Here is a 22,980-nt window from a genome sequence, read left to right on the forward strand (position 1 = left end):
CCAATTTCTGTTCTTTAAAATAAAATAATAAAAACGTAGGATTTGGGGTGCCGAGGAAGCGGTTTTAAAGTTACCGTCTCCCGACTTAAACTCTAGACGGTAGAAATCTATTAAATTGATAGTCAACTTATTAACTTTACATCGTATCCTCCTTGCAGCTGCAAAACCCCAGCCTTATGATTCAGTACTATACAAGTTGGTTTAATTGAATTACTAGCAACTAAATAACACAGGCTAAACACACAGGTGACACAATGACAGCTTGTTACAAGGTTTTCTCTTCACACCCCCCACCGTTCTGTAAGGGGACGCTTATCATTGATACATTTTTGAACACACGAACCGGCACCAGCTTGGGATACAGGCAGATGAATGTATTTGTGGAAAGGTAGGTGGTTGGTCTTCTCTCTGATTGGCTACATGAGGTCAATGTGTGGTTGTCCGTGGCTCCAATGACTAGTCTTGAACAGAACTACAGGATGGATTTTCCTTTCACACGTTCTGGAAGATAGGCTAATCAACCCTGTCGCTGATTCCTCAGTGGGTGATGAGTAGGATGGTTTGGATGTGGTAGCAGAATGGTCTTTAAGTTAATTTTCTAGGTTAGGAAAGTTCCAAACGTCTAGCTTGCGCCTCACGGTTTTCTGGTCTAATGTTACTTTCTGTTACCATTCCTTTTATGCACTCAGAGATTAGCTATATAAAATGAATTTTCATATTGGTTTTTATTTTGTGATTTTACTAGAAACGTGCTTACTCTACAGGTAGGACGTCTCTAGCCTTTACATTGTATATGAAATATGTTTTTTTCAAGACAAAGGTGATTGTTGGGTAAAGCCTGTTAGCAAAAACATTCCTTATTTCATACTGGAGGGGGAGAAAGAACCCACTTCTGCTGAAATTGATCTGATCCTCACAGGACAGTCATGACACCACCATAAAGACTTTTTACACAAGGCTGGTTGGGTTTTGCAGCGGTTTCTTGTTCATAACTTAGTCCCTCTCTCTCTACACTGGCAGCTGTGAGAACCCCGAGGATCCATACCGTGTGGTCTTCCACCCGGTAGAAGTTGACGCCAGGGTCCACTTCCCCTCTCACGTCAACGCTTTGAGGCCTATATGTTTTCCTTCGCCGAGGATGCGGTTGAGCAGAGTGGCCAGGTAAAAGTTCACCCAACAATCTTTATTCTTTAATTTTGTGAGTGGCAATCATCCCATTAAATTTTTTTTTTTAAATAACTGACAACCATCAAATCTTTGATTCCTAGGTCTTTGTCCATTGTGATGTGGTCATCTGTGATGCCAGTAGTCCCACTGGCGGCCCCTGTAGTGGACAATGTGTGAATCAGGACAACCTGAAAAGAGGTAGTCTTGTTTTATGCTTTTCAGACCCTGGCAGACCATAACTGAACTAATAGGTTCGCTCTCTCTCTCTCAACAGGGTCAACGACATGTCAAAGACCTCTTTGAGGAGCGTCATGTATATGTTTCTTCTGGATACATTCTTTGGGTGTAATGTATTGTTCTAACATGACAAATAAAGTGTTCTATATAAAACAATCCTAACCGTTGGAGCTACCTTAACACCATGTCGTAGGCTTGTCATCTGACATGTATCAATCAACCCTTTGTAAGCATGGAACTCAACCATCCACCGGAGGGAGATAAGTGTTGCACACCAATTTCCCGTCTAGGACAAACAATGGGTGATGAAACAAAAGCTTTCCATTGTCCAGTAGGATGAACTGACTCAATGTTATAGCAGATGGTGGTTTGCCAAAGTGAAACCAGCAGGGCTGTGGTTGGATGCAGTGTTGGTAATTTTCAACTGAAATTACAACTTTCCTTGATACCTCTCACTAGCTTGGTTTCCATCCAATATGGACATTTCTTCTTCAATGATATGCATGTCAATCTCTCATGGCTCAAATGGGAAGAGCATGACTTCATCGCTACTTGTTTGTGTAAGAAGTGTTGACAAGCTGAATGTACCGAGCTGTCTGTTTTAAACTCGCGCACAGCTCGGACACCATGCATTCCCCACAAGACATCTCTTCACAGTCTCCAAGTCCGATCTACGAAGGTAGAGCCATGAATACGTTGCAATCTATTCCGCATCAGGATAAGATTTCAACACACACCGTACGGAACAGCGGGGACTGAAGACACTCCTTAAAGTTGCGAGCTTGCACCGTGGGACGGTTTCATTGCTCCAGACCACCACAAGGGGAGTTTGCGCAATCATTATGCATTGGTCCCAAAGACTAATTTTGACACGAGCCACACTTGCCTTGTGGCGCTCAACGAAGATTGCTGACAAAACAGATGGAAGTTGTCTCAACGAGTCAAGCAAATGTACAATTTGAGAGGAATGTGATAATGTAGAGACGTGGCTATAAATTATTATTATATATATAATTTTTGGTCAAAATTAAATTACGAAAATCTCTATTTAGTTATTGTTAGGAGAATGAATTTGTCTTTCAGGGACTATTGAGAACCAACAAACCAGGATGTTGTCTTGTGAAACAGTGGCTGTAAAGCATCTAGCTGGCTAAAGCATTGACTGCACAAATGTAAGCTTGCCTTGCAATGCAGCTAAAGTAACATGGCTTGCTATTTACTTGCTTGAGTCGGATTAAAAATAACTGCCGCTCTGGGTATGGACCCTAAAACGTAGTTCTGAACTAATATTCATACCAATCAATGAACCTCAAGTCTGAATGGCATTAATGAAGCCTAGAGTAGAATATACCTTTTATTGTGCCAAGGATGCAAGACCTATATACACACATGTATTTTAGTTAATACCACGTATGAGATTCCCATCTTGTAGCCTGTACATTGAATATATTCACCAATCATGTACTCTTCCTTGGCAAATAAAGGTGTGGTTCTGGTATGACAGACACTTTCAGTCATATAAACGATGCGGTGTCTGCATGAATGTATTACAATTGTACACTTCAAAAGCTTTTACTGCTCCTGGGATATCAATGTTTACACATTGTAACTATACAATAGACTAAACATGATTGATTTTGTAATTCATATATACAGGAAAAAAACGTATGCATATCTAACTCCATTAATCTGAGGACACAGGATAGTATTTCAACCAGTGGAGAATGTGAAACACTTTATTGAGAGAAGTGCATTTTATAATATTATACGAGTTCAATCTTGGGCGGGCAGGTGGGTAGAGCGTTGGACTAGTAACCAGAAGGTTGCAAGATCAAATCCCTGAGCCGAGAAGGTAAAAATCTGCCCCTGAACAAGGCAGTTCCTAGGCCGTCATTCTTCTGACATGCCTAGTTAAAGGGTAACTACACCCCAAAATCGATATGTCTTAATTGGTTTCCTGCTAGGGTTTTAAACGTTGTCGTGGACAGAACATCCAATCATGTTATATTTCTATTAAAAAGGTGTACATTTTAGAGAGCGAAAACCTATAGATGCAGGGACAAACGGTCAATGGGGAAATGTAAATGGAGAAACATTGAAGGAAATTTACAGGGCCCCAATGGACTACAGACATTGACAGTCTCCTAGCCTAAAAACAAATGCTGAATGCACTGCCTAGATTTTGAGGGAAACACTGTCCATTTATTTGATCAGGGCAGGGAAGCACTAACAAACTGCATTTAGTCCAATAAAAAGAACATTAGGGTGATAAATAAAAGGCAGTTGCTCCACGCATGACACGAGAACCCTCTGCTGGAGCAAAACGCTTACAGCACCTGGTATTCCCAGGCTGTCTCCCATCCAAGTACTAACCAGGCCCGACCCTGCTTAGCTTCCGAGATCAGGCGTACTCAGGCCGGTGTGGTCATAAGCAAAAAACTCTCTCTTGGTGCACTGTAAAGTCAAAGTGAGTCTGATTAATAGCTGTTGCATTTTCACCATTTAGATAAGCATCTTTGTGTCACTCAAAGTGGAAGAAATTGCATATACTGTAGCCATAATTTGTAGCACAGATTGTTGGATGAAATACAAACTAACCTTGCTTACTTATTTCAAAGCGAGGGCACATATTTCAGCCTTGTGGGAAAAAACGGACAAAGAGTTAATTCCACAAGGCATTTCTAGACGAATCATGTCTGAAACTATCACATCTCGAGACATCCATTCTAGTACACTTCACGTTCAAATCTCCTACCAGTATACAATTTTCTAAACACAGTGATCTCAGGTTAATTAACATATCTCTCCTTTCCAATATTTGAAGCATAAACAGACGAAAAATGACATTTTGCACTTCAAACTCAATAACAAGTCTGCCCTGTTATCTGCATATACCTGCTTGACATTTTGAACCACATCATTTTTTACCAAAATAGCTACTCCACATGTTTTTTCACTTCCGTGACTACAAAACATTAGCTCAGACCATTTGCTCTTAATTTTGGAGTCTGTCCAATTAGTCTCTTGAAAACACCACATGTCAGCTTTCACAGACACCAAAACCTGCTCCAATTTGTTCATATTTCTCAGACTGTTCCCATTTAGTGATGCAACTTTAATCATTGTTAATGTATGCAGAAATATAGTCAAAGACAAACATGTCATTTCAAAATAGACTCTCTTTTTACCAGATCCCATCACCTCCCAAGCTTTCGTCAATGATCTCTTATTTCTAGCAAACAGCTGAAAATCCTCACTCTCTATTTCTTCGTCCGACTCATGACTTGGACTTATGAGGGGAGCAACATTCAAGCCTTTTGTAAAATGCGCTTTAACCGTGCCATCAACTCCAGTGGACCCAGCCCTCTCCTTGATGTCATTTTCACACAGGCTTAAAGCTGGTTCAGACACCTGAGAAGGACCTTGCACCATCTCTACCTGTGTGTCTAATTCACCAATCCTGTGCTGCTGCTCCACCTTGTCAGCAGCAGAGACCAAGACTGCGTCTCGAATACTGCCAGAAGGAATTGCATACTCTCCAAGCACATCTATAGCTGTCTCTGGAATCACCTGCGACACACTTTCCATATCACTCTCTTCCTCTCTCTCCATAGCCACACTCCCCTCATCTTCTTCAATAATGAGGTCCATTGTTTGCAGAAATAAGACATCACTCCCCTTCTTACATTTACATCTGTCCTTAGGTCTGTCACACCTTCTACACATATCACCGATGTTCGAACATTCCCTGGCATAATGCCCTTGTTCACCACATTTATGACATATCAATTCTGGACATTCTTTAAGTATGTGTCCCGGTTGAATACATAGTCTACACACCTTAACTTGGTTATCGTGGATCACTCGGAAATATTCAAATCCTTCGACTGTATTGAACTTTGTTGAGTAAGGCAATGATTGCACACTGTCCGTAAACTTCACCTTACAAAATCTCGTCCCGTCCACAATCTCCGTTCCTGGCCACATCCTCCTCTTGATTGGTGTTGTCGCGTTCACTTTCCATCCTTGTAATTTCTCATATACAGTGCCTTGCGAAAGTATTCAGCCCCCTTGAACTTTGCGACCTTTTGCCACATTTCAGGCTTCAAACATAAAGATATAAAACTGTATTTTTTTGTGAAGAATCAACAACAAGTGGGACACAATCATGAAGTGGAACGACATTTATTGGATATTTCAAACTTTTTTAACAAATCAAAAACTGAAAAATTGGGCGTGCAAAATTATTCAGCCCCTACTTTCAGTGCAGCAAACTCTCTCCAGAAGTTCAATGAGGATCTCTGAATGATCCAATGTTGACCTAAATGACTAATGATGATAAATACAATCCACCTGTGTGTAATCAAGTCTCCATATAAATGCACCTGCACTGTGATAGTCTCAGAGGTCCGTTAAAAGCGCAGAGAGCATCATGAAGAACAAGGAACACACCAGGCAGGTCCGAGATACTGTTGTGAAGAAGTTTAAAGCCGGATTTGGATACAAAAATATTTCCCAAGCTTTAAACATCCCAAGGAGCACTGTGCAAGCGATAATATTGAAATGGAAGGAGTATCAGACCACTGCAAATCTAACCAAGACCTGGCCGTCCCTCTAAACTTTCAGCTCATACAAGGAGAAGACGGATCAGAGATGCAGACAAGAGGCCCATGATCACTCTGGATGAACTGCAGAGATCTACAGCTGAGGTGGGAGACTCTGTCCATAGGACAACAATCAGTTGTATATTGCACAAATCTGGCCTTTATGGAAGAGTGGCAAGAAGAAAGCCATTTCTTAAAGATATCCATAAAAAGTGTTGTTTAAAATTTGCCACAAGCCACCTGGGAGACACACCAAACATGTGGAAGAAGGTGCTCTGGTCAGATGAAACCAAAATTTAACTTATTGGCAACCATGCAAAACGTTATGTTTGGCGTAAAAGCAACACAGCTCATCACCCTGAACACACCATCCCCGCTGTCAAACATGGTGGTGGCAGCATCATGGTTTGGGCCTGCTTTTCTTCAGCAGGGACAGGGAAGATGGTTAAAATTGATGGGAAGATGGATGGAGCCAAATACAGGACCATTCTGGAAGAAAACCTGATGGAGTCTGCAAAAGACCTGAGACTGGGACGGAGATTTGTCTTCCAACAAGACAATGATCCAAAACATAAAGCAAAATCTACAATGGAATGGTTCAAAAATAAACATATCCAGGTGTTAGAATGGCCAAGTCAAAGTCCAGACCTGAATCCAATCGAGAATCTGTGGAAAGAACTGAAAACTGCTGTTCACAAATGCTCTCCATCCAACCTCACTGAGCTCGAGCTGTTTTGCAAGGAGGAATGGGAAAACATTTCAGTCTCTCGATGTGCAAAACTGATAGAGACATACCCCAAGCGAATTACAGCTGTAATCGCAGCAAAAGGTGGCGCTACAAAGTATTAACTTAAGGGGGCTGAATAATTTTGCACGCCCAATTTTTCAGTTTTTGATTTGTTAAAGTTTGAAATATCCAATAAATGTCGTTCCACTTCATGATTGTGTCCCACTTGTTGTTGATTCTTCACCAAAAAATACAGTTTTATATCTTTATGTTTGAAGCCTGAAATGTGGCAAAAGGTCGCAAAGTTCAAGGGGGCCGAATACTTTCGCAAGGCACTGTATTTCATCATCCGTAATATATGCCGGCAAGTTCAAAAAGGACACCACAAGTTCATCGTTCCCGAGTTCTTTCGCCATGACTTGACAGCTCTTTATTTTTAGCCTGTCTATTACTCTTTCTTTTCCCTTTGCATGCGACAAGGTTATTTCGTACTTATTTCTTTATACTCAGGCCGGTATGGTCGTCACCCTTGACAATTCTCATGCATGTAACTCACATTGTCATTGAGACTCATAGCACTCATATGTACTTCATAGCTAGTACGGGGATCGAACCCATGACCTTGGAGTTATTAGCACCACACTCTAACAAACTGAGCCAACTGGCCAAAAAATACAAAATACCGAAACCCAGGATTGAAGCAGGGACATTTTGTCTGACACACTCCCAACTGAGCTATTTCGGCAATTTACTAGACATACTTATTTGGCACCCTTGAAAATTCACATGCATGTGACTCACAATTTTGACACTCAAAATGTACATCATAGCCAGTACAGGGATCGAACCCATGACCTTGGTGTTATTAACACCACACTCTAACCAACTGAGCTAACCGGCCACTAGCTTTTGGGTGCAATTGTTGAGATTCACCGAGCCTCTGCAAGTGCTGGAGCGCAAACTAACAATTCCACCAACAGCATAGACTGACAAGACTGGACACTCTTGGTTGCTCCTTGTGGCAATTCCAAACAGCTGGGGAATTTGATCAATTGGTATTGTGTTTGCTTAGCATGCTATTGGGATCGATTCCCGCATTCCCCAAAAACACATTTTTTTGGTGGATCCAAGAAAGCTCCAGTTCACACTTCATGCAGCCTTGTCCTACGATAACCTACTGTCATGTAACAACGACAAGCAACTTTCCTATAACACTGATGTCAAAATGTCAGATGAAAAAGCAAGACATTACTTACTTTCAGAGGAGGAGCGTAGCACACACAATTGAGGCCCACAAACAAAGCTGTGGATAGTTTCCTTGAAGCCAGAGCATAAAGAAAGAACAAATACAAATGCCGAAACCCGGGATCGAACCAGGGACATTTAGATCTTCTGTCTAACTCTCTCCCAACTGAGCTATTTCGGCAATTCACTCATTTCAATTCTGTGGCAACCTTGACAATTCACATGCATGTGACTCACAATTTTGACTGTCAAAAAGTACATCATAGCCAGTACCGGGATCGAACCCATGACCTTGGAGTTATTAGCACCACGCTCTAACCAACTGAGCTAACTGGCCAATAGCTATTAGACGCAATTGTTGAGATGCACCGAGCCTCTGCAAGTGCTGGAGCGTAAACTAACAAGTCAACCAACAGCATAGCCTGACAAGACTGGACACTCTTGGTTGCTTCTTGCGGATTTTCCAAACAGCTGGGGAATTAGCTCAAATACTTTGCATTCGTGAGGTAGTGGGATCGATGCCTGCATGCTCCAAAATCACATTGTTTTATGGATCCAAGAAAACTCCAGTTCACACTTCATGCAGCCTTGTCTTACGACAACCTACTGTCATGTAAACAATGACAAGAAACTGTCATGTAAACAATGACAAGAAACTGTCATGTAACAATGACAAGCAATTCTCATGTAATACTGATGTCACAATGTCAGATGAAAAAGAAGACATTGCTTACTTTCAGAGAGCAGCGTATCACTCACTCTAACCAACTGAGCTAACCGGCCGCTGGCTACAGAGCACAATTGTTGAGATGCACCGAGCCTCTGCAAGTGCTGGAGCGCAAACTAACAAGTCCACCAACAGCATAGCCTGACAAGACTGGACTCTCTTGGTTGCTCCTTGTGGCAATTCAAGAGAGCTGGGGAATTTGATCAATTGGTATTGTGTTTGCTTAGCATGCTACAGGTAGTGGGATCGATGCCCGCATTCCCCAAAAACACATTTTTTTGTGGATCCAAGAAAGCTCCAGTTCACACTTCATGCAGCCTTGTCCTACGACAACCTACTGTCATGTAACAATGACAAGCAACTTTCCTGTAACACTGATGTGTTACAGGAAAGTTGCTTGTCATTCTTCTCCAAGGTGGCATAGCAGTTCAGACGTCTTTTGTCCTCGTCTTGTCGTGTCCTGTATATATATATATTTACAACTTTTTCACATACATTTTATTTTTATTTTCCATCAACTCATCTTCAAAACACTCTCCTGCAACCCGCCTCACCAATGTATATTTATAAAAAAGTATTATTTACCTCAGATCTGTAATCCTCCAAGAAGCTAGCCAGAAACTCCAGGAGGCTGGCCTGAAACTAGCCAGTAGCTAATCCAGAAGCTAGTTCAGAAGCTAGTTGGCTCCTTTACTGGCAAGTCGTTGGTGTTCAGCTAACCACGGTTTGTGGTCATCGGCTATCCTTTGGCTCGAAAGTCTATCGCCAGTTCTGTACGGCGCAGCGCGGCTCGGAGCGGAGCATACCGGACCAATTTTTCTCTCCATGTCCCTGGATTTCGACTGCTCTCTGGACATTCATGCCCGGATCTCACAGCTAGCTAGCTGCTATCCGTGTGACTATCGCCCTTCGTCGATTCCGGAGCAAACATCAATTGTTCCGGAGCTAGCAAGCTCCGTCAATCACTCCTGAGTTCCATCAATCGCACCTGGGCTGCAGTCGCCTATCCGGACCCGTTTTGCTGCCTTCGCGGAGCCCCACCGGGCCTTCACAACTGGACTGCCGACGTTATCTACCCGAAGGAGTTATTCGGCTGGCTCCTCCGTCGCGACGTTACCTGAACGCCCATCTGCGGCCTGCTAACCGTTAGCTGTCTTACCGGCTGCTATCTGAATAGACAATCGGACAATTTTTTATTTTTATTTTATTATTATTATTATGTTTTCTTCTTGGGCCTCTATAACTATATCTATTGTTTTTATTTTTGTTGTTGTGTGATTTGGATTGATCCCCTCTACCACACGGAACCCCACTAATCTACTGACGGAGCGCAGGAGGTGGCTAACAACAGACCTCCATCCTATGCTAGCTTGCTACCGATGCCCTGGCTAGCTGTCTAAATCACCAACCAACCTCTCCACTCACCGGACCCTTTTGATCACTCGACTAAGCATGCCTCTCCTTAATGTCAATATGTCTTGTCCATTTCTGTTCTGGTTAGTGTTTATTGGCTTATTTCACTGTAGAGCCTCTAGTCCTGCTCACTATACCTTATCCAACCTATTAGTTCCACCACCCACACATGCAATGACATCTCCTGGTTTCAACGATGTTTCTAGAGACAATATCTCTCTCTTCATCACTCAATACCTAGGTTTACCTCCACTGTATTCACATCCTACCATACATTTGTCTGTACATTATACCTTGATGCTATTTTATCGCCCCCAGAAACCTCCTTTTACTCTATGTTCCAGACGTTCTAGACGACCAATTCTCATAGCTTTTAGCCGTACCCTTATTCTACTCCTCCTATGTTCCTCTGGCGATGTAGAGGTGAATCCAGGCCCTGCAGTGCCTAGCTCCACTCCTATTCCCCAGGCGCTCTCTTTTGACGACTTCTGTAACCGTAATAGCCTTGGTTTCATGCATGTTAACATTAGAAGCCTCCTCCCTAAGTTTGTTCTATTCACTGCTTTAGCACACTCTGCCAACCCGGATGTTCTAGCTGTGTCTGAATCCTGGCTTAGGAAGACCACCAAAAACTCAGACATTTTAATTCCAAACTACAACATTTTCAGACAAGATAGAACTGCCAAAGGGGGCGGTGTTGCAATCTACTGCAAAGATAGCCTGCAGAGTTCTGTCCTACTATCCAGGTCTGTACCCAAACAATTTGAACTTCTACTTTTAAAAATCCACCTCTCTAAAAACAAGTCTCTCACCGTTGCCGCCTGCTATAGACCACCCTCTGCCCCCAGCTGTGCTCTGGACACCATATGTGAACTGATTGCCCCCCATCTATCTTCAGAGTTCGTGCTGCTAGGCGACCTAAACTGGAACATGCTTAACACCCCAGCCATCCTACAATCTAAACTTGATGCCCTCAATCTCACACAAATAATCAATGAACCTACCAGGTACCTCCCCAAAACCTTAAACACGGGCACCCTCATAGATATCATCCTAACCAACTTCCCCTCTAAATACACCTCTGCTGTCTTCAACCAAGATCTCAGCGATCACTGCCTCATTGCCTGCATCCGTAATGGGTCAGCGGTCAAACGACCTCCACTCATCACTGTAAAACGCTCCCTGAAACACTTCTGCGAGCAGGCCTTTCTAATCGACCTGGCCGGGGTATCCTGGAAGGATATTGATCTCATCCCGTCAGTAGAGGATGCCTGGATATTTTTTAAAAATGCCTTCCTAACCATCTTAAATAAACATGCCCCATTTAAGAAATTTAGAACCAGGAACAGATATAGCCCTTGGTTCTCCCCAGACCTGACTGCCCTTAACCAACACAAAAACATCCTATGGCGTTCTGCATTAGCATCGAACAGCCCCCGTGATATGCAGCTGTTCAGGGAAGCTAGAAATCATTATACACAGGCAGTTAGAAAAGCCAAGGCTAGCTTTTTCAAGCAGAAATTTACTTCCTGCAACACTAACTCAAAAAAGTTCTGGGACACTGTAAAGTCCATGGAGAATAAGAACACCTCCTCCCAGCTGCCCACTGCACTGAAGATAGGAAACACTGTCACCACTGATAAATCCACCATAATTGAGAATTTCAATAAGCATTTTTCTACGGCTGGCCATGCTTTCCACCTGGCTACTCCTACCCCGGACAACAGCACTGCACCCCCAACAGCAACTCGCCCAAGCCTTCCCCATTTCTCCTTCTCCCAAATCCATTCAGCTGATGTTCTGAAAGAGCTGCAAAATCTGGACCCCTACAAATCAGCCGGGCTAGACAATCTGGACCCTTTCTTTCTAAAATTATCTGCCGAAATTGTTGCCACCCCTATTACTAGCCTGTTCAACCTCTCTTTCGTGTCGTCTGAGATTCCCAAAGATTGGAAAGCAGCTGCGGTCATCCCCCTCTTCAAAGGGGGGGACACTCTTGACCCAAACTGCTACAGACCTATATCTATCCTACCGTGCCTTTCTAAGGTCTTCGAAAGCCAAGTCAACAAACAGATTACCGACCATTTCGAATCTCACCATACCTTCTCTGCTATGCAATCCGGTTTCAGAGCTGGTCATGGGTGCACCTCAGCCACGCTCAAGGTCCTAAACGATATCTTAACCGCCATCGATAAGAAACATTACTGTGCAGCCGTATTCATTGATCTGGCCAAGGCTTTCGACTCTGTCAATCACCATATCCTCATCGGCAGACTCGACAGCCTTGGTTTCTCAAATGATTGCCTCGCCTGGTTCACCAACTACTTCTCTGATAGAGTTCAGTGTGTCAAATCGGAGGGTCTGCTGTCCGGACCTCTGGCAGTCTCTATGGGGGTGCCACAGGGTTCAATTCTTGGACCGACTCTCTTCTCTGTATACATCAATGAGGTCGCTCTTGCTGCTGGTGAGTCCCTGATCCACCTCTACGCAGACGACACCATTCTGTATACTTCCGGCCCTTCTTTGGACACTGTGTTAACAACCCTCCAGGCAAGCTTCAATGCCATACAACTCTCCTTCCGTGGCCTCCAATTGCTCTTAAATACAAGTAAAACTAAATGCATGCTCTTCAACCGATCGCTACCTGCACCTACCCGCCTGTCCAACATCACTACTCTGGACGGCTCTGACTTAGAATACGTGGACAACTACAAATACTTAGGTGTCTGGTTAGACTGTAAACTCTCCTTCCAGACCCATATCAAACATCTCCAATCCAAAGTTAAATCTAGAATTGGCTTCCTATTTCGCAACAAAGCATCCTTCACTCATGCTGCCAAACATACCCTTGTAAAACTGACCATCCTACCAATCCTCGACTTTGGCGATGTCATTTACAAAATAGCCTCCAATACCTTACTCAACAAATTGGATGCAGTCTATCACAGTGCAATCCGTTTTATCACCAAAGCCCCATATACTACCCACCATTGCGACCTGTACGCTCTCGTTGGCTGGCCCTCGCTTCATACTCGTCGCCAAACCCACTGGCTCCATGTCATCTACAAGACCCTGCTAGGTAAAGTCCCCCCTTATCTCAGCTCGCTGGTCACCATAGCATCTCCCACCTGTAGCACACGCTCCAGCAGGTATATCTCTCTAGTCACCCCCAAAACCAATTCTTTCTTTGGCCGCCTCTCCTTCCAGTTCTCTTCTGCCAATGACTGGAACGAACTACAAAAATCTCTGAAACTGGAAACACTTATCTCCCTCACTAGCTTTAAGCACCAACTGTCAGAGCAGCTCACAGATTACTGCACCTGTACATAGCCCACCTATAATTTAGCCCAAACAACTACCTCTTTCCCAACTGTATTTAATTTTAATTTATTTATTTATTTTGCTCCTTTGCACCCCATTATTTTTTTATTTCTACTTTGCACATTCTTCCATTGCAAAACTACCATTCCAGTATTTTACTTGCTATATTGTATTTACTTTGCCATCATGGCCTTTTTTGCCTTTACCTCCCTTCTCACCTAATTTGCTCACATTGTATATAGACTTGTTTATACTGCATTATTGACTGTATGTTTGTTTTTACTCCATGTGTAACTCTGTGTCGTTTTATCTGTCGAACTGCTTTGCTTTATCTTGGCCAGGTCGCAATTGTAAATGAGAACTTGTTCTCAACTTGCCTACCTGGTTAAATAAAGGTAAAATAAAATAAATAAATAAATAAAATGTCAAAATGTCAGATGAAAAAGAAAGACATTACTTACTTTCATAGGAGCAGCGTAGCACACACCATTGAGGCCCACCAACAAAGCTGTGGATAGTTTCCTTGAAGGAAGAGCATGAAGAAAGAACAAATACAAATGCCGAAACCCGGGATCAAAACAGGGACCTTTAGATCTTCAGTCTAACGCTCTCCCAACTGAGCTATTTCGGCAATTCACTCAATTCAATTCTGTGGCAACCTTGACAATTCACATGCATGTGACTCACAATTTTGGCAGTCAAAAAGTACATCATAGCCAGTGCGGGGATCGAACCCATGACCTTGGCGTTATTAGCACCACACTATAACCAACTGAGCTAACCGGCCACTAGCTATTGGATGCAATTGTTGAGATGCACCGAGCCTCTGCAAGTGCTGGAGCGTAAACTAACAAGTCAACCAACAGCATAGCCTGACAAGACTGGACCCTCTTGGTTGCTTCTTGCGGAATTTCCAAACGGCTGGGGAATTAGCTCAAATACTTTGCATGCGTGAGGTAGTGGGATCGATGCCCGCATGCTCCAAAATCATATTGTTTTATGGATCCAAGAAAACTCCAGTTCACACTTCATGCAGCCTTGTCTTACGACAACCTACTGTCATGTAAACAATGACAAGAAACTGTCATGTAAACAATGACAAGAAACTGTCATGTAACAATGACAAGCAACTCTCATGTAATAATGATGTCACAATGTCAGATGAAAAAGAAGACATTACTTACTTTCAGAGAGCAGCGTATCACACACTCTAACCAACTAGAGCTAACCGGCCGCTGGCTACAGAGCACAATTGTTGAGATGCACCGAGCCTCTGCAAGTGCTGGAGCGCAAACTAACAAGTCCACCAACAGCATAGCCTGACAATACTGGACTCTCTTGGTTGCTCCTTGTGGCAATTCCAGAGAGCTGGGGAATTTGATCAATTGGTATTGTGTTTGCTTAGCATGCTATAGGTAGTGGGATCGATGCCCGCATTCCCCAAAAACAATTTTTTTGTGGATCCAAGAAAGCTCCAGTTCACACTTCATGCAGCCTTGTCCTACGACAACCTACTGTCATGTAACAATGACAAGCAACTTTCCTGTAACACTGATGTCAAAATGTCAGATGAAAAAGCAAGACATTACTTACTTTCAGAGGAGCAGCGTAGCACACACCATTGAGGCCCACAAACAAAGCTGTGGATAGTTTCCTTGAAGGAAGAGCATGAAGAAAGAACAAATACAAATGCCAAAACCCGGGCTCGAACCAGGGACCTTTAAATCTTCAGTCTAACGCTCTCCCAACTGAGCTATTTCGGCAATTCACTAAATTCAATTCTGTGGCAACCTTGACAATTCACATGCATGTGACTCACAATTTTGACAGTCAAAAAGTACATCATAGCCAGTAAGGGGATCGAACCCATGACCTTAGCGTTATTAGCACCACGCTCTAACCAACTGAGCTAACCGCCACTAGCTATTAGACGCAATTGTTGAGATGCAACGAGCCTCTGCAAGTGCTGGAGCGTAAACTAACAAGTCAACCAACAGCATAGCCTGACAAGACTGGACCCTCTTGGTTGCTTCTTGCGGAATTTCCAAACGGCTGGGGAATTAGCTCAAATACTTTGCATGCGTGAGGTAGTGGGATCGATGCCCGCATGCTCCAAAATCACATTGTTTTATGGATCCAAGAAAACTCCAGTTCACACTTCATGCAGCCTTGTCTTACGACAACCTACTGTCATGTAAACAATGACAAGAAACTGTCATTTAACAATGACAAGCAATTCTCATGTAATAATGATGTCACAATGTCAGATGAAAAAGAAGACATTGCTTACTTTCAGAGAGCAGCGTATCACTCACTCTAACCAACTGAGCTAACCGGCCGCTGGCTACAGAGCACAATTGTTGAGATGCACCGAGCCTCTGCAAGTGCTGGAGCGCAAACTAACAAGTCCACCAACAGCATAGCCTGACAAGACTGGACTCTCTTGGTTGCTCCTTGTGGCAATTCCAGAGAGCTGGGGAATTTGATTAATTGGTATAGTGTTTGCTTAGCATGCTATAGGTATTGGGATCGATGCCCGCATTCCCCAAAAACACATTTTTTTGTGGATCCAAGAAAGCTCCAGCTCACACTTCATGCAGCCTTGTCTTACGACAACCTACTGTCATGTAACAATGACAAGCAACTTTCCTGTAACACTGATGTCAAAGTGTCAGATGAAAAAGCAAGACATTACTTACTTTCAGAGGAGCAGCGTAGCACACGCCATTGAGGCCCACAAACAAAGCTGTGGATAGTTTCCTTGAAGCCAGAGCATAAAGAAAGAACAAATACAAACGCCGAAACCCGGGATCAAACCAGGGACCTTTAGATCTTCAGTCTAACGCTCTCCCAACTGAGGTATTTCGGCAATTTACTAAATAAAATTCTGTGGCACCCTTGACAATTCACATGCATGTGACTCACAATTTTGACAGTCAAAAAGTACATCATAGCCAGTACGAGGATTGAACCCATGACCTTGGCATTATTAGCACCACGCTCTAACCAACTGAGCTAACCGGGAACTATCAATTGGGCGCAATTGTAGAGATGCACCGAGCCTCTGCAAGTGCTGGCGAGTAAACTAACACGTCAACCAACAGCATAGCCTGACAAGACTGGACCCTCTTGGTTGCTTCTTGTGGAATTTCCAAACGGCTGGGGAATTAGCTCAAATACTTTGCATTCGTGAGGTAGTTGGATCGATGCCCGCATGCTCCAAAATCACATTGTTTTATGGATCCAAGAAAGCTCCAGTTCACACTTCATGCAGCCTTGTCCTACGACAACCTACTGTCATGTAACAATGACAAGCAACTTTCCTGTAACACTGATGTCAAAATGTCAGATGAAAAAGCAAGACATTACTTACTTTCAGAAGAGCAGCGTAGCACACGCCATTGAGGCCCACAAACAAAGCTGTGGATAGTTTCCTTGAAGCCAGAGCAGAAAGAAAGAACAAATACTAATGCCGAAACCCAGGATCGAACCAGGGACCTTTAGATCTTCAGTCTAACGGTCTCCCAACTGAGCTATTTCAGCAATTCACTAAATTCAATTCTGTGGCAACCTTGACAATTCACATGCATGTGACTCACAATTTTGACAGTCAAAAAGTACATCATAGCCAGTACGGGGATCGAACTCATGACCTTGGCGTTATTAGCACCACGCTCTAACCAACTGAGCTAACCGGCCACTAGCTATTGGACGCAATTGTTGAGATGCACCGAGCCTCTGCAAGTGCTGGAGCGTAAACTAACAAGTCAACCAACAGCATAGCCTGACAAGACTGGACCCTCTTGGTTGCTTCTTGCGGAATTTCCAAACGGCTGGGGAATTAGCTCAAATACTTTGCATGCGTGAGGTAGTGGGATCGATGCCCGCATGCTCCAAAATCACATTGTTTTATGGATCCAAGAAAACTCCAGTTCACACTTCATGCAGCCTTGTCTTACGACAACCTACTGTCATGTAAACAATGACAAGAAACTGTCATTTAACAATGACAAGCAACTCTCATGTAATACTGATGTCACAATGTCAGATGAGAAAGAAGACATTACTTACTTTCAGAGAGCAGCGTATCACACACTCTAACCAACTGAGCTAACCAGCCGCTGGCTACAGAGCACAATTGTTGAGATGCACCGAGCCTCTGCAAGTGCTGGCGAGTAAACTAACAAGTCAACCAACAGCATAGCCTGACAAGACTGGACCCTCTTGGTTGCTTCTTGCAGAATTTTCAAACGGCTGGGTAATTAGCTCAAATACTTTCATTCGTGAGGTAGTGGGATCGATGCCCGCATGCTCCAAAATCATATTGTTTTATGGATCCAAGAAAACTCCAGTTCACACTTCATGCAGCCTTGTCTTACGACAACCTACTGTCATGTAAACAATGACAAGAAACTGTCATGTAAACAATGACAAGAAACTGTCATGTAACAATGACAAGCAACTCTCATGTAATAATGATGTCACAATGTCAGATGAAAAAGAAGACATTACTTACTTTCAGAGAGCAGCGTATCACACACTCTAACCAACTAGAGCTAACCGGCCGCTGGCTACAGAGCACAATTGTTGAGATGCACCGAGCCTCTGCAAGTGCTGGAGCGCAAACTAACAAGTCCACCAACAGCATAGCCTGACAATACTGGACTCTCTTGGTTGCTCCTTGTGGCAATTCCAGAGAGCTGGGGAATTTGATCAATTGGTATTGTGTTTGCTTAGCATGCTATAGGTAGTGGGATCGATGCCCGCATTCCCCAAAAACAATTTTTTTGTGGATCCAAGAAAGCTCCAGTTCACACTTCATGCAGCCTTGTCCTACGACAACCTACTGTCATGTAACAATGACAAGCAACTTTCCTGTAACACTGATGTCAAAATGTCAGATGAAAAAGCAAGACATTACTTACTTTCAGAGGAGCAGCGTAGCACACACCATTGAGGCCCACAAACAAAGCTGTGGATAGTTTCCTTGAAGGAAGAGCATGAAGAAAGAACAAATACAAATGCCAAAACCTGGGCTCGAACCAGGGACCTTTAAATCTTCAGTCTAACGCTCTCCCAACTGAGCTATTTCTGAGCTATTTACTAAATTCAATTCTGTGGCAACCTTGACAATTCACATGCATGTGACTCACAATTTTGACAGTCAAAAAGTACATCATAGCCAGTAAGGGGATCGAACCCATGACCTTAGCGTTATTAGCACCACGCTCTAACCAACTGAGCTAACCGCCACTAGCTATTAGACGCAATTGTTGAGATGCAACGAGCCTCTGCAAGTGCTGGAGCGTAAACTAACAAGTCAACCAACAGCATAGCCTGACAAGACTGGACCCTCTTGGTTGCTTCTTGCGGAATTTCCAAACGGCTGGGGAATTAGCTCAAATACTTTGCATGCGTGAGGTAGTGGGATCGATACCCGCATGCTCCAAAATCACATTGTTTTATGGATCCAAGAAAACTCCAGTTCACACTTCATGCAGCCTTGTCTTACGACAACCTACTGTCATGTAAACAATGACAAGAAACTGTCATTTAACAATGACAAGCAATTCTCATGTAATAATGATGTCACAATGTCAGATGAAAAAGAAGACATTGCTTACTTTCAGAGAGCAGCGTATCACTCACTCTAACCAACTGAGCTAACCGGCCGCTGGCTACAGAGCACAATTGTTGAGATGCACCGAGCCTCTGCAAGTGCTGGAGCGCAAACTAACAAGTCCACCAACAGCATAGCCTGACAAGACTGGACTCTCTTGGTTGCTCCTTGTGGCAATTCCAGAGAGCTGGGGAATTTGATTAATTGGTATAGTGTTTGCTTAGCATGCTATAGGTATTGGGATCGATGCCCGCATTCCCCAAAAACACATTTTTTGGTGGATCCAAGAAAGCTCCAGTTCACACTTCATGCAGCCTTGTCTTACGACAACCTACTGTCATGTAACAATGACAAGCAACTTTCCTGTAACACTGATGTCAAAGTGTCAGATGAAAAAGCAAGACATTACTTACTTTCAGAGGAGCAGCGTAGCACACGCCATTGAGGCCCACAAACAAAGCTGTGGATAGTTTCCTTGAAGCCAGAGCATAAAGAAAGAACAAATACAAACGCCGAAACCCGGGATCAAACCAGGGACCTTTAGATCTTCAGTCTAACGCTCTCCCAACTGAGGTATTTCGGCAATTTACTAAATAAAATTCTGTGGCACCCTTGACAATTCACATGCATGTGACTCACAATTTTGACAGTCAAAAAGTACATCATAGCCAGTACGAGGATTGAACCCATGACCTTGGCATTATTAGCACCACGCTCTAACCAACTGAGCTAACCGGGAACTATCAATTGGGCGCAATTGTAGAGATGCACCGAGCCTCTGCAAGTGCTGGCGAGTAAACTAACAAGTCAACCAACAGCATAGCCTGACAAGACTGGACCCTCTTGGTTGCTTCTTGTGGAATTTCCAAACGGCTGGGGAATTAGCTCAAATACTTTGCATTCGTGAGGTAGTTGGATCGATGCCCGCATGCTCCAAAATCACATTGTTTTATGGATCCAAGAAAGCTCCAGTTCACACTTCATGCAGCCTTGTCCTACGACAACCTACTGTCATGTAACAATGACAAGCAACTTTCCTGTAACACTGATGTCAAAATGTCAGATGAAAAAGCAAGACATTACTTACTTTCAGAAGAGCAGCGTAGCACACGCCATTGAGGCCCACAAACAAAGCTGTGGATAGTTTCCTTGAAGCCAGAGCAGAAAGAAAGAACAAATACAAATGCCGAAACCCAGGATCGAACCAGGGACCTTTAGATCTTCAGTCTAACGGTCTCCCAACTGAGCTATTTCAGCAATTCACTAAATTCAATTCTGTGGCAACCTTGACAATTCACATGCATGTGACTCACAATTTTGACAGTCAAAAAGTACATCATAGCCAGTACGGGGATCGAACTCATGACCTTGGCGTTATTAGCACCACGCTCTAACCAACTGAGCTAACCGGCCACTAGCTATTGGACGCAATTGTTGAGATGCACCGAGCCTCTGCAAGTGCTGGAGCGTAAACTAACAAGTCAACCAACAGCATAGCCTGACAAGACTGGACCCTCTTGGTTGCTTCTTGCGGAATTTCCAAACGGCTGGGGAATTAGCTCAAATACTTTGCATGCGTGAGGTAGTGGGATCGATGCCCGCATGCTCCAAAATCACATTGTTTTATGGATCCAAGAAAACTCCAGTTCACACTTCATGCAGCCTTGTCTTACGACAACCTACTGTCATGTAAACAATGACAAGAAACTGTCATTTAACAATGACAAGCAACTCTCATGTAATACTGATGTCACAATGTCAGATGAGAAAGAAGACATTACTTACTTTCAGAGAGCAGCGTATCACACACTCTAACCAACTGAGCTAACCAGCCGCTGGCTACAGAGCACAATTGTTGAGATGCACCGAGCCTCTGCAAGTGCTGGAGCGCAAACTAACAAGTCCACCAACAGCATATACTGACAAGACTGGACACTCTTAGTTGCTCCTTGTGGCAATTCCAAACAGCTGGGGAATTTGATCAATTGGTATTGTGTTTGCTTAGCATACTATAGGTATTGGGATCGATGCCCGCATTCCCCCCCCCAATTTTTTTTGTGGATCCAAGAAAGCTCCAGTTCACACTTCATGCAGCCTTGTCTTACGACAACCTACTGTCATGTAACAATGACAAGCAACTTTCCTGTAACACTGATGTCAAAATGTCAAATGAAAAAGCAAGACATTACTTACTTTCAGAGGAGCAGCGTAGCACACGCCATTGAGGCCCACAAACAAAGCTGTGGATAGTTTCCTTGAAGCCAGAGCATAAAGAAAGAACAAATACAAACGCCAAAACCCAGGATCGAACCAGGGAACTTTAAATCTTCAGTCTAACGCTCTCCCAACTGAGCTATTTCGGCAATTTACTAAATTAAATTCTGTGGCACCCTTGACAATTCACATGCATGTGACTCACAATTATGACAGTCAAAAAGTACATCATAGCCAGTACGGGGATCGAACCCATGACCTTGGCGTTATTAGCACTACGCTCTAACCAACTGAGCTAACCGGGAACTATCAATTGGGCGCAATTGTTGAGATGCACCGAGCCTCTGCAAGTGCTGGAGCGTAAACTAACAAGTCAACCAACAGCATAGCCTGACAAGACTGGACAAGACTTGGTTGCTTCTTGCGGAATTTCCAAACGGCTGGGGAATTAGCTCAAATACTTTGCATTCGTGAGGTAGTTGGATCGATGCCCGCATGCTCCAAAATCACATTGTTTTATGGATCCAAGAAAGCTCCAGTTCACACTTCATGCAGCCTTGTCTTACGACAACCTACTGTCATGTAAACAATGACAAGAAACTGTCATTTAACAATGACAAGCAACTCTCATGTAATACTGATGTCACAATGTCAGATGAGAAAGAAGACATTACTTACTTTCAGAGAGCAGCGTATCACACACTCTAACCAACTGAGCTAACCAGCCGCTGGCTACAGAGCACAATTGTTGAGATGCACCGAGCCTCTGCAAGTGCTGGAGCGCAAACTAACAAGTCCACCAACAGCATATACTGACAAGACTGGACACTCTTAGTTGCTCCTTGTGGCAATTCCAAACTGCTGGGGAATTTGATCAATTGGTATTGTGTTTGCTTAGCATGCTATAGGTATTGGGATCGATGCCCGCATTCCCCAAAAACAATTTTTTTTGTGGATCCAAGAAAGCTCCAGTTCACACTTCATGCAGCCTTGTCTTACGACAACCTACTGTCATGTAACAATGACAAGCAACTTTCCTGTAACACTGATGTCAAAATGTCAAATGAAAAAGCAAGACATTACTTACTTTCAGAGGAGCAGCGTAGCACACGCCATTGAGGCCCACAAACAAAGCTGTGGATAGTTTCCTTGAAGCCAGAGCATAAAGAAAGAACAAATACAAACGCCAAAACCCGGGATCGAACCAGGGAACTTTAGATCTTCAGTCTAACGCTCTCCCAACTGAGCTATTTCGGCAATTTACTAAATTAAATTCTGTGGCACCCTTGACAATTCACATGCATGTGACTCACAATTTTGACAGTCAAAAAGTACATCATAGCCAGTACGGGGATCGAACCCATGACCTTGGCGTTATTAGCACCACGCTCTAACCAACTGAGCTAAACGGGAACTATCAATTGGGTGCAATTGTTGAGATGCACCGAGCCTCTGCAAGTGCTGGCGAGTAAACTAACACGTCAACCAACAGCATAGCCTGACAAGACTGGACCCTCTTGGTTGCTTCTTGTGGAATTTCCAAACGGCTGGGGAATTAGCTCAAATACTTTGCATTCGTGAGGTAGTGGGATCGATGCCCGCATGCTCCAAAATCACATTGTTTTATGGATCCAAGAAAGCTCCAGTTCACACTTCATGCAGCCTTGTCCTATGACAACCTACTGTCATGTAACAATGACAAGCA

At 43.5% G+C, this 22,980-nt stretch overlaps 1 long non-coding RNA gene, 5 other non-coding genes and 1 pseudogene across 6 annotated transcripts; 1 reads left to right on the forward strand and 6 right to left on the reverse strand.

Moving 5' to 3' along the window:
- Positions 1-1,027: 1,027 nt before the first annotated feature.
- On the forward strand, positions 1,028-1,357 carry LOC116365919 (uncharacterized). Its single transcript, XR_004208206.1, has 2 exons — positions 1,028-1,161; positions 1,269-1,357. It is a non-coding gene; the product is annotated as an uncharacterized LOC116365919 (long non-coding RNA).
- Positions 1,358-3,728: 2,371 nt separating this feature from the next.
- Positions 3,729-3,837, reverse strand: LOC116365921 (uncharacterized; annotated as a pseudogene).
- A 3,725-nt stretch (positions 3,838-7,562) lies between these two features.
- Positions 7,563-7,636, reverse strand: trnai-aau (transfer RNA isoleucine (anticodon AAU)). The gene has a single exon. It is a non-coding gene; the product is annotated as a tRNA-Ile (tRNA).
- Positions 7,637-8,243: 607 nt separating this feature from the next.
- Positions 8,244-8,317, reverse strand: trnai-aau (transfer RNA isoleucine (anticodon AAU)). The gene has a single exon. It is a non-coding gene; the product is annotated as a tRNA-Ile (tRNA).
- Positions 8,318-14,154: 5,837 nt separating this feature from the next.
- On the reverse strand, positions 14,155-14,228 carry trnai-aau (transfer RNA isoleucine (anticodon AAU)). Its single transcript has one exon. It is a non-coding gene; the product is annotated as a tRNA-Ile (tRNA).
- Positions 14,229-17,066: 2,838 nt separating this feature from the next.
- trnai-aau (transfer RNA isoleucine (anticodon AAU)) lies at positions 17,067-17,140 on the reverse strand. Its single transcript has one exon. It is a non-coding gene; the product is annotated as a tRNA-Ile (tRNA).
- A 3,260-nt stretch (positions 17,141-20,400) lies between these two features.
- Positions 20,401-20,474, reverse strand: trnai-aau (transfer RNA isoleucine (anticodon AAU)). Its single transcript has one exon. It is a non-coding gene; the product is annotated as a tRNA-Ile (tRNA).
- Between the last annotated feature and the right edge of the window lie 2,506 nt (positions 20,475-22,980).

This window comes from Oncorhynchus kisutch, unplaced genomic scaffold (assembly GCF_002021735.2).
Source record: "Oncorhynchus kisutch isolate 150728-3 unplaced genomic scaffold, Okis_V2 scaffold1313, whole genome shotgun sequence".
Lineage (NCBI taxonomy): Eukaryota > Metazoa > Chordata > Actinopteri > Salmoniformes > Salmonidae > Oncorhynchus > Oncorhynchus kisutch.